The sequence below is a fragment of the Danio rerio genome, chromosome 19 (genome assembly GCF_052040795.2).
Source record: "Danio rerio strain M-AB ecotype USA chromosome 19, GRCz13ab, whole genome shotgun sequence".
NCBI classification, from domain to species: domain Eukaryota; kingdom Metazoa; phylum Chordata; class Actinopteri; order Cypriniformes; family Danionidae; genus Danio; species Danio rerio.
Genome location: NC_141039.2, coordinates 44010007 through 44022500, shown reverse-complemented (window position 1 = coordinate 44022500; position 12494 = coordinate 44010007). Strand labels below are relative to the sequence as shown.

Here is a 12494-nt window from a genome sequence, read left to right as displayed (position 1 = left end):
TAGTGCTTTTTATTTCTTGTGAGGTATGGAGATTTAGAGACGCGTCATTGATTTATTCTTCAGAGACAACCATTGTTATTTTGACATCTGAAGAGGTCAGTGTGGATCAAATGATAGGGATGTTAATCTCTGACCTGAGGCAGCCATATAAGTAATCCTGCATAAATAGCCAATACTAGTTTGTGTGTTTGTTTATGTATCTACAGTTGAAGTCAGAATTATTAGCCCCCCTGTTTATTTTTTCCCCAATTTCTGTTAAACGGAGAGAAGACTTTTTTTTCAACACATTTCTAAACAGAGTTAATAGATTAGATTAAATAGTTTTAATAACTCATCACTAAACTATACTGTTTTTTCTTTGCCTTGATGACAGTAAATAATAATTTACTAGATATTTTTCAAGACACTTCTATACAGCTTAAAGTGACATTTAAAGGCTTAACTGGGTTAATTAGGTTAACTAGGCAGGTTAGGATAATTAGGCAAGTTATTGTATAATGATGGTTTGTTCTGTTGATTATCAAAAAGAAATATAGCTTAAAGTGGCTAATAATTTTGACCTTAAAATGTTTATTTAAAAATTAAAAACGTTTTTTATTCTAACCAAAATAAAACAAATAAGACTTTCTCCAGAAGAAAAAATATTATCAGACATACTGTGAAAATTTCCTTGCTCTGTTGAAAATCATTCGGGAAATATTTATAAAAGAAAAAAAATTCAAAAGGGGGCTAATAATTCAGAATTCAACTTTATATTATTTATATTGTGTTGATGGGGTTATTTTCAGTCTGACCTAAAATTAACAAAATTAACCAAAAAATAAATCAAAAATCAGAAATCAAATTTGACAAAACACTGCACATGATTGAAAATAAAAAAAGACAAAAAAATCTTTACAAATTTAGAACCGCCGGTTCCCACCACTGAATGAAACAAAACACCCGCAAAGAAACTCGACACAGAGGAACACAAAAACCTCACTGCCAGCTAGCATTTCGGAGGTGTTATTGCAGAGCAACACAAACAGCATGCAGAAGTATAAATGCACGGCTACACGCAAGGCAGGCACAGTGGGTCAAGCCAATCACTTGACGTCGTAGTATAAATCAGCCTTTAGTCCCTGATTTTCTAGACATGTGTACGTTTTATGTAGATATAACATAAATAATAAATGAATAATAAAACAGCTTTAAAAGGAATACAACACATAAGACACAAACAGCGCAATTTGACAGATGTAGCGCAGTGCTTATTTGGCAAAAGTACAGATAAAGAGCTGTTGTTTCATCAGTTTGAGTTGTTGCTTCAATGCTTTAGCAAAGACTTTTTTTTAAAACTGAAAATTAAATACTTCCAGAACTAGCACAGTTGAAAAAAATTGGAATCATTATACCTTCCACACTGTCCCTGATAGCGTTTATAAGCAATGTGAATTTTAGTGTGTTAAATCAATGCAGGTATAACAAAAAACAGGCAAAAGAGGACAAAGGGGTTATTATTGATTTGGGCAGGGAAACTGTACAGCAAGCAATTTATCAGGAGCTGAAGTACAGAAGCCCCATTCATCAGTTCAACACCAGAACGCCATGAAATGCAATAAAAATCCAGTCAAATGCAGCTGTTTTATATGCACCTTTATCGCAGCCTATACAGTATCAATCGTGCTGAAGTCAACCCTAAATTTACACTGAAATAAGTTCACGCTTGGATTGTTTGGTCCTGATCCAAAATGTAATCAAATAGTTTTAATTTTATATGTACAGCAATATAATCAGGGCTGGAGTGGGACTCCTTTTCAGCCCTGGAGTTTCAGGCATTAGACCGGCCCACCTCAGTTCACGACTGACTGTATTAAAAATAAGGTCATTTCCAATTCAGTTTCTAATTACACTATCACGTCTTTTTCAAGCAAACAGCTGCTTTAGAACTTCAAATGTTCAACAATCTTACAGTTTTATATTTAAAAAATAAATAAATAAAAAATTACTCAGGTCAGGATCAAACACGGACTGACGACGTCGTAACACAACGTGCTGACAACCGGACCACACCACAATAGAACTGTTACGCTCGTGTGGCCGGAATGAAGGTTACATCAGCACTACCCTGCAGGCTGCATTTTGCTCATGGGGCTGCGAGACAACAAATAAGAAGAGCGGAGCTGCGGCAAAATAATGGATAAAAAGAGTGCGGCTATGGTTAAATAAATAAATAAATGAATGAAAAAAGTGCAACTATTAATGATGTGGAAAGAAAAACTCACTTTGTTTTGACAAATTATTTCTTGATTGAGAAAATTCTTCTTGATTTAAGAATTTGGACTAGAAACCTGATAAAAACTTTAAAAGATAAAAGGTTTTTTTTATTTTTGCAGTGTGAGAGTAGTCAGAAAACTTTACCAGAGCGTAACAAACACAGCACTCTTACAAAATCTAAAACCTCTCTCTCTCAGGCAGATGCATTCAGAGAAGATGGGATTCTTGAGATGAAATTGGATTTTAAAAAGCCACTTGATTTTTGACGGAAGCTTTCACAGACAAGCAAACACATGCTCGTCAGGGACAGGAGGTTTAATCTATTTCCGTGCTGTTCCTCAACATCAAAATAATATTTGCTTCAATGTCTGTAATAAAGCAATAAAGCTGGACAATATGGTTGTTTGAGCTGAGCTTTTGAATCATATTTTTTGCCAAACCGATTGAAGAAAGTGAAAGGTGGATTGACTGCGCAAGACAAACATACAAACGTTTCTATCACAAAAATATTTTGATAACGTCTACATTTTTACCTTAAAGTAATTACATGTATACAGTTGTGCTCAAAAGTAAAAAAATCTGTTCAAATGTGAGTAATTATAACAAAACATAAGAGATTAAATAAAATGCATTTTGTTTAATGTAGTACTTTCTTGCATAAGATATTTTACACAAAACATGTTTAAATCTTTTTCAAAGCCTGTAAAATGTAATGTAATGTGTATTCATATAGCGCATTTATTGTGTATGGCCATACATCCAATGCGCTTCACAATACTGAGGGGGGTCTCTCCACACCACCACCAGTGTGCAGCATCCACTTGGATGATGCGACGGCAGCCACAGGACAACGGCACCAGTGCGCTCACCACACACCAGCTATTGGTGGAGAGGAGAGACAGTGATAGAGCCAATTCGGTGGATGGGGATGATTGGGAGGCCATAATAGAGGGACTTTGGCCAGGACACTGGGGTTACACCCCTGCTCTTTCACGAGAAGTGCCATGGGATTTTTAATGACCAAAGAGAGTCAAGACCTCGGTTTAACGTCTCTTCCAAAAGACGGCGCCCACTGACAGTGTAGTGTTCCCTTCACTTTTACTGGGGCATTAGGACTCACACAGACCACAGGTTGAGCGCCCCCTGCTGGCCTCTCTAACACCACTTAAAAAATGTACATACCATTGGTTTTCAATACTGTGAGGTTTCCTGATAATCTCAGTTTTTTTTTTTTTTTTTTTTGCTTTGTGATAGTTGTTTATGAGTCTGCACAACTGTACTATATTAAATACACAGACTTGTACAACTGTCTTTATGGGGACTTCTTAATGATACAATGATCTTACAGACTACATTTTTTATATTTTCAAAATACTTAATTCTGTGCTATTCATTCATTTTTTTTTCGGCTTAGTCCCTTTATTAATCTATGGTCGCCACAGCAGAATGAACCGCCAACTTATCCAGCATATAAACATGCAAACTCCACACAGAAATGCCAACTGACCCAACCGAGGCTCGAACTAGTAACCTTGTTGCTGTGAGGCGATCGTTCTACCCACTGCACCACCATGACGCCCCTTTGTGCTATTTATGAACTAATAATGTTAGTGAGGACGTCACAACGGAATGAACCGCCAACTTATCCAGCATATGTTTTACGCAGTGGATGCCCTTCCAGCTGCAACCCATTAATGGAAATCATCCATACACACTCACATTCACTACGGACAATTTAGCTCCCAATTCATCTATAGTGCACGTCTCTGGACTGTGGAGGAAAACGGAGGACCGGAGGAAACCCGTGGGAACACGGGGAGAACATGCAAACTCCACATAGAAATCCCAACTGACCCAGCTGAGGCTCGAACCAGCAACCTTCTTGCTGTGAGGTAACTGTTCTTCCCACTGCGCCACTGTGACACCCAATCATTAGAATATTATATTTTTATATATATATTGTACATTTCCAACTGTAAACATTTTAAAACTCATTATTTGATTAGCAATGTGCATTACTATACACTATATTCAGACAACTTTAGGCAGTTTTCTCAGTATTTAGATTTCGTTTTTGAGCCCTCAGATTCCAGATTTTCAATTTAATTCATCTTTATTTCTATAGCACTTTTACAATGTACTGTAAATTACTAGCAGCTTAACATAGAAGTTCTAGTAAATTGAAACTGTCATTTCAGTTTTCAGGGTTGAAGTTCAGTTTAGCTCAGTTCAGTGTAGTTTAATAATCACTACTGAAAGTCCAAACACTGAAGAGCAAATCCATCAATGCACAGCTCCACAAGTCCCAAACCAATTCAAACAGTTTCAGCCAATTATTGTCCTGTCCCAAGAAAACACACATTCATGGAAATCTTTGAAGTATAAATCTCATTTACCAAAAATTGTAACTTATAACTGGTTTTGTGGTCCAAGGTCATATATAAAGAGCTGGTGTTGTGATACTGATGTACGCCATGCTTAGTTCAGAGCGTATATTCTTTCATAAGCCATGCTGCTATTAATTATCTGATAAGATGTTAATTGGGTCTTGGTTAAATGACTATTAACCTAATCTCCTCTAGATGCTCTATTGCTCCGAATCGGACACACTGTGTGATCATTTGATGTGTTAGGGCTCACACTCTAAATGGTTTAATGTGGAGTGTGAGCCCAAACACATCACCTCTATGTCTGCACTGCAAAAAAAATGTGTCTTATTTAGAGCTTTTGTCTTGTTTCTAGTAAAAATATCAAAGAAATCTTAAACTAAGAGGCATTTTCTAGACGAGTAAAAAAAGTCTTATTTGAAGAAGTAATATGTCAAAATTAATTGAGTTTTTCCTTAAAATAAGGGGTAAATAATAATAATAATAATAATAATTTTTATTTATATAGCGCCTTTCCAGAGCTCAAGGACTCTTTACAAGGAATGCGACAAAAAGATAAACAAACATACATGAAGTCAAATATAACAGTGGTTCTCAAAATGTGGTATGTGTACCACTAGTGGTACGCAGGCCTCCTTCTAGTGGTATGCGGAGGAATGAAATATGTCATGTATATGCTACACACATTTCAAAATTTATCAAAAATGATGTATATAATATGTCATACATTACATATAGGCTATATTTCTGATGTAATCTGCCACATTTTTAACTGTGCAGAGTTGTAGCTGCTTTACTAGGCCTACTGCACTACTGTATTTCAATACTGCTCATTTTGGTGGTACTTGGAGAGACAATTTTTTCTTGAGGTGGTACTTGATGAAAAACTTTTGAGAACCACTGAAATATAACAAACTGGAATTACACAAACAAGACCTAGGAGACAAATGAGCAGAGTGGAGGTGGATCAGATAAAGTAGTCGGTTTGGCAGATCAGAAGCAAAGGATTCAGAAAATAAGTGAGTCTTAAGTAAGGATTTGAATTCAGAGCTATTATTAGCAGAGCGGAGTGAGCGTGCTAGAGAGTTCCAGAGTTTGGGTGCAATAACACTTAATGATCTGCCCCCCATTGAAGAGAGGCGGTACCGAGGGACAGTGAGAAGGCCGGAGCCAGCGGAACGTAATGAACGAGTTGGGGTGTAGGGGACAAGCATGTTGCAGAGATAGGAGGAAGCTAGGCTATTTAGGGATCTAAATGCAAGGAGGAGAATTTTGAATTTAATGCGATAAGCAACTGGGAGCCAATGGAGGTTGTACAAGATTGGGGTTATGTGAGCGGAAGGTTTGGTATAAGTGAGTATTCTAGCCGCAGAGTTTTGAATATACTGTAATCTGGAGATGAGGCTGGCAGGCAGACCAATGAAAAGAGCACTACAGTAGTCAACAATGCGTGGGCAGACAAATGTATGTACGACAGTCTCAGCATCCTTGCTACTGATGAAGGGACGCAGTTGGGAAATGTGACGTAAATGAAAGAATGCAGATTTGATAACAGATTTAATGTGAGAATGAAAAGAGAGTATGGAGTCGAAGATTACACCTAAATTTTTTACAGAAGTACATGTTTTAATTTGTGAGCGAGCAATCTCACAGGAGAAACTGGTGGAAATATTGCTGGTAAGCTAATTATTTTTGTTTTATCTTCTGGCATAAGATTATTTTGCTTGTTTTCAAGGAAAACTTGCTTAATTTGGGCTCATTATTTCTTAAAATGAGACTATGGGCCCTATCATACACATAAGGTTTCCCTATCCAAGAGGGAAAGTGAAAGTGATCCATTATCTCTCATTCTCACGCAGTAGATGCTCTGTTTAACAGTTTTCTGTTAAAAAAAACTTTTAACTATTTACTATTTGCTAGTGAAATGCTCAGTTTTTCCACTTAGACTTACTTTACGTCCTGTAAATAGCGAATGCGCTTATGGCGCGACGCCGCTGGCCTTTAAAGGTAATGTGAGATGAGACTCTAATTGGTTTATTCTCAAAACACACCTATAACTCATTAAGAAAATAAACTCAACCCTTTTAGACCATGCACCATGGCGCGAAGCGAATTTTCCCGTCCCTAAATTAGCAAAAAAATGCGTTCTGACACGCCCTGAAAGCGTTTGCGCCCTGCGTTTTGCGCTCTGCGCATGGACCGTCAAAATATAGCCCTATATGTTTTGCTTGTGTAGCAAATGCTTCTCGATTTAAATTTTTTTAGATATTTGGACTAGAAACAGGACAAAAATCTAAGTACGAAACACATTTTTTGCAGTGTGACGCATGTAAAAAGATTTATTAAATGCATCTCTGAGAGCTTGATATTGCAGGGCCAGCTTTGTTCAACATTCAACACAGACCCTGTGGCTCTACAACTCTATAAGGTGAAACAAAAAAACAATCACAGACAGTGTTGACCAGGCTGGAGACAAGACAGACGCACAGAGATATTGAAATAGGCACTGTTTGCACAAATAAAACTGGAAGCAATAATAAAGCGCAATGTAATACCGGGCACAAATTAATGTATGAGTCACATTGGAAACAACATAATGATTTGTTCTTTCAATTCAAAAGCTGGGATATTATGAACTGTTGCTATTTATATCACGTATCCGAGAATAAAATAAAAATGGGAGGTAATTCTTTTCCTAATAGGTCTCTGGCGGGGGGAAAAAAAAAACATGTGGTGTCACATAAGAGACATCTCCAGGGTGGAGACAGGACGGGTTAGCAGGGCGAGGTTTCCATGGCAACAGCAAAAAGGGTCGAGAGACTTCGTATGCGTGTTTGAATGCGTGTGTGTGAGCCGGTTCAAAGGCACACGACACTGTTATCTGTCAATCAATCTCCAAACTATTTCATCATTCGACTGGAACAGTCACATGACCAAAACAGAGAAATAACATTATAAAAGTCATATGAAAATGTATTCTGCTGTTCAAGAGTGTTCTCTGTGAGTTACAAATCAGAAAGATGCACTTCATCGAACACATGGACCCGGTTTTTCAAAAGTAATCCACTAGGATTTTGGATAACGGATTGGATCAAATCTTGAAAATGTTTTTTTCAAAAGAAAAGCAGATTACATAATTGGATTAGATCACGTAATCCAATCTTGGTTTTGATCCGGATCAAACCATGAGTTTGGGGGGGGGGGGATTTAGACCTTTTTAGTAGGATTTGGATCACTTTGATCAACAAAAAAAATCAGGATTAAACTGATCCCTTCAGAAGGGTGGATTCAGCATAGATTTCATGCCCAAAATGTAATGAAAACTTTAAAAATGTATCAATTAATTTGGATCATGCAGTTACTTACAAGATATCCTTTTGATTCATAAGGTTTTATTGTATTTGTTTATCCGTCAGGCTACAGTGATTAGGAAGGCTTTAACGCATTCAGCCTTTCAGTATAGACGAATTACCAACCTACGTCACACATGACGTCAAACGGGTTCCCGGTTGCAAAAAGAGACTGGTGGCAATAGTAAACATGTCGTGTTGTGCGGTAGGATGCTAAATTAGAAAAACTTTTACCATACACCACACTGTTTTAATGCCAACTGCAGACGTCTTTGGCTAAAAGGGAACTGAATGAAGTGAGGACCTATTTAAAAATGCTGGACTCTGCAGTTCTCATGGCTTATCAGGTAAGTTCAGGCTGTGCTGAATCATACACATTACTCGTTTTCTGATCGCAGCAATTATTTCAGCATAAACAGTTAAATATGGTGAATTAAACTGCGGACACTGAATGCTAAGAATGAAAAGTGTAAGTTATTAAGGTAAAGTTGGTTTTATATTCACACACTCATTCAGTGACAACTTGTGACACACTCCCTATTTATCAGGGCGCTTTGAATAGTCGGTCTGAAATGACCTGAAAGTATGACTTGAAAACAACATTAACACTGTTTATTTGACAGTGAACAATGTTGTACTTTTATAGTCATTGACTGCTAATATGATTTCGATATTTAGAGTTTGCAAATAATACTTTCATGAAATTATATTATTAAGGAGAAAGTCTGAATGTGCGAATATAAAACCAACTTTACCTCTATCTGTAAGTTCACATAACCTGCAGTACAGGCATAGCTAGTTCACCGTCAGAATGCTGTACTTTTGCTTGTTGATGATTACCCAGGCCTTGTACAACGTTAGCTCCGTCTTTTTCCCTTGTCCTTGGCTAGGGCAGAACTTTTTAGCACTGCATAGTTTTGAATCTGGTAATCATAGAACATGATTTCTTGCACATGAACAGAACAAAATTGTTGGCATCCAAAGACTTGTAGGCCTTTAACTTCTCTCTTGTTAAAACATGGATGCTTGGCCATTTCGTCTTATCCAATAGTCATTGGGAGGGTGCTGTCGCAAATGGACCTGTCAGATGAACGCCGCTCACTTTAACATTACCTTTGCAGAATAACTGTGCTTATTACTGGGTGACGAGCTGTTATAATACGCTGAAAGCACTATGTAAATAATATGTAATCAATACAACTATAGCTGTCAAAATTGACCAAAGACAATACATTTTATTCTGTCACTTAATATATATAAATATAGAATATAATTTTTATTAGTGATGCATCATGCAATGATTACAGAATAAACAAAAAAATGCAAAGAATGGCAATGACTGATTTTTGAAATCACTTTCAACAATTGCAAAAAGAGACTGAAAGGGCAAAAGCACAGCTTCATCTGGCAGAGGAACAAGTGACTGCAGCAAACCAAGGCCAGACTTGAGATAAAAGGCTAAAGGCTACACTCAGACAAGCTGGTCTCTCCACATCAGATGAGGAAGTCTGAAATTATTGTGGAGTTTTTGACATTGTCTTTTTTTATTCAATACATCTATATTTGAATCTTGTTAAAAATATCCTCAATGTACAGTGTTTGTGTTGTAGGTCTCAGATGAGGGGACTGCTGCATCAGGATAAGGTGGGGTTTTTCTTGCTTTTAGTTGTTGTTTTTTTTTTTTTTTTTTTTTTTAAAGTGTCTTCATTTTAAATAAAAATAAAGTTATATTGACCCCACACTGGCTATTCTACTTGTTGCTCTTTACATATCTATAGTTCTACATTGTGATTTCCTATCTTGTTTGAGCACTGGTTATCCAGATTTAGTAATCCTAAAAAGTTCCAATCCGGAACAGAATAATCCAATCTTGCTTTGAAAAACTGGCTCAAAAAGTAAGCTGGATTACGTGATCACGAAATCGCAAAAAAAAGGATTACTAAATCCGGATCAATTTTATCTTTTGAAAAAATGGGTCATGAAGATCATTTTTTTATCCTTGAGAACAACTATACTGTTATTTAATCCTGAGTAAGTGATTGGTACGGTTTATTTACTGTCCAAAAGACCTTCAGGTATCACAGAGCTTAATGGCCTGATCTGCTGCAATGTGTAGCCTTGGGAATTGGATAAGAAGGTATCAGATTTTTTGGAGAGGGTTTACATCTTGCGGCACCTCATTATCGTCTTCACTGAATAATGAGGACATCCATATGCTGGTCTTAAAAAAATGCTAAATTCATTTATAGCTGCTAGACACAGTGGCACATATTTGCTGATTTTAGCATATTTAATGGCAGACGCTACATATCTCTGAAAATGTTGGACTAAAAACATTTTTTCCCCCCTTGAGCCATAGCTAAAAATCCACACATCTACATAAACCTTCACATCTAGATGTATATTGCACTTTTAATTAATTATTTTTATACTTATTGTCGTAATCCTTTACATTTTAATTATTGTATGAGTGGTGTGAATTACAGGGGGGTTTTGGGGGGATTGACCCTCCTGATTAAGGCTTGTTCCCCCTGAACGACTTCAAAACAAGGTGTAGGCCCTTTATAACTAAGAAAAAGTTCACTCTGAACTCCATTTAAAATAATAATGTTAGCAATTAAAATAATAGACATCCTTTTGGCCACCCCTATACTGGTTCATACCATTGTAATTGCATAATCAGTGCATTAAAAAAAAACTCATTAAACAGTCTGAAACCGATAGACACCATAAGAGTTCACAAGATTTACATTTACATTTAGTCATTTAGCAGACGCTTTTATCCAAAGCGACTTACAAATGAGGACAAGGAAGCAACTTACACAACTAAGAGCAACAATGAATAAGTGCTATAGGCAAGTTTCAGGTCTGTAAAGTCTAAGAAGGGAAGTATTAGTAGTTTTAGTATTTTTTTTTTTTCAAGATATGAAGAAAACCACGTTTTCTCATTAAATAGGTGTTTGTTTCAACATATTTCCTAAAAGTAACTTCAAACTAGATGCATTGATTGCTGATTGTATAGTATGTACATAGAGGTACAGTTGGTTTTATAGTTGGATATTCAGACATTCTCCTTAATAATATAATTTCAGAAAAGTATATTTCGCAAATAGTAAATAGGGAAATCATAGCAGTAAATGACTATTAAAGTACAGCATTGTTTACAGTGAATTAGATAGTGTTAATGTTGTTTAGAAGTCATACTTGCATGCTAATTCTGATCGAATATTCCAAGTAACATGGTAAACAGTATAGAGACTGCTAAATGAACGTATGTGCGAATATAAAAACAACTTCACCTCTATTGTTTACACCATGAGCTCCTGAAAATCCGTTTTATATATGTAAGTTACGCACTGACTTGAATAAAACTCGTTTGTTATGCTGTGAGCACCTACCTTTGATCGGTTTGTGCTGATTGTCTGCAACATTCCTTCCTACAGTTTGTGAGAAAATACATCAGCAAAATATGAAAGTTTTAAACATGATATCTGATTATTAGGCATTGCTTGACTTACCCCACTGGAAATTACCCCGTTCTCGGCCGCAATAGGAAAGGTTTAACTACTCAAAAAATATAAACTAGCTTATATACTAGCTAATAGAAATAAAAAAACAGGACATCTCAAGGTAGGTTAACTTTCCACCTGCGCTCGCAAACGTTTTGTAGTGCGCATGCGCGAAATAAAAAGGCACTTCAAAATAAATATAAAAATACATGTAGATAAATGTTTTGTGAAGCGTTTACGAGAAAATAAATATCTAAAGAGAGAGATATAAACTTAGAGCTGCGAGATTTAAACTCAGAAGTCATACATCCAAATCAAGTTTTAAGGTAAAATTCTGTATTGTCGTCAATCTTATTTTTTCACCTCACACAATTTCAAGTTTATATAAGGTATCTAATTATGCTAACGTTATTTGTAATAATTTGTTTTCACAAAATGCTAATATATATATAAACTGCAGTCCGGCAAAGATGTGTAATTGTGAAATTCTGAGCAGGAAAAGGGCAGAATTGTGAGGTTTTTTATTCACTTTGAGCTGCAAGTTCTCTACATACAGTACAACTTTAAGATATAAAAATTTGTGTTGCGAGAGGTAAAGTACCTTTTCATTTTTTTAAAGTGGCAGAAATAAAATTCCACAGGCTACAATGCTCTCGAATGAACTAAAACAAAGCAACAAATTAATAGGCTTAAATCAGCTGAGTTTATTTTTAATAAGGTATATGCACACAACAGACTTTAATTTGAGTCAGCGAGCCCCAGGGCTTCCGGTGAATTGTCATCTCATACAAAATCACAGCATTTAGGATCTGATTTCTTTATAAAATAGCAATCTTCACTGCCTGTCTGCGATACGATACAAAGTGGGTATTGGACCAAAAATGTTTTCAAAATATGGAAATGAATTTTACCCCTGTATTTTCAATGGAGTTTCTGCGCTAGCCTGCTACCAATGACAGCGCCTGCATTCAAACAGTTTTTCATCTTTTTGA

General features: G+C 36.3%; 1 protein-coding gene across 4 annotated transcripts in view; it reads right to left on the bottom strand.

Moving 5' to 3' along the window:
- LOC147832643 (uncharacterized) overlaps nt 1-12072 on the bottom strand; it is a 66854-nt gene extending 54782 nt beyond the window's left edge. For all 4 annotated transcript variants that reach the window (XR_015945423.1, XR_015945422.1, XR_015945421.1 and 1 more), the window contains exons 1-2: nt 11512-12072; nt 11392-11430 (exon numbers count right to left, since the gene is read on the bottom strand). The gene's annotated coding sequence lies outside the window, so the exon portion shown is untranslated. The remainder of the gene's footprint in view (nt 1-11391; nt 11431-11511) is intronic.
- Between the last annotated feature and the right edge of the window lie 422 nt (nt 12073-12494).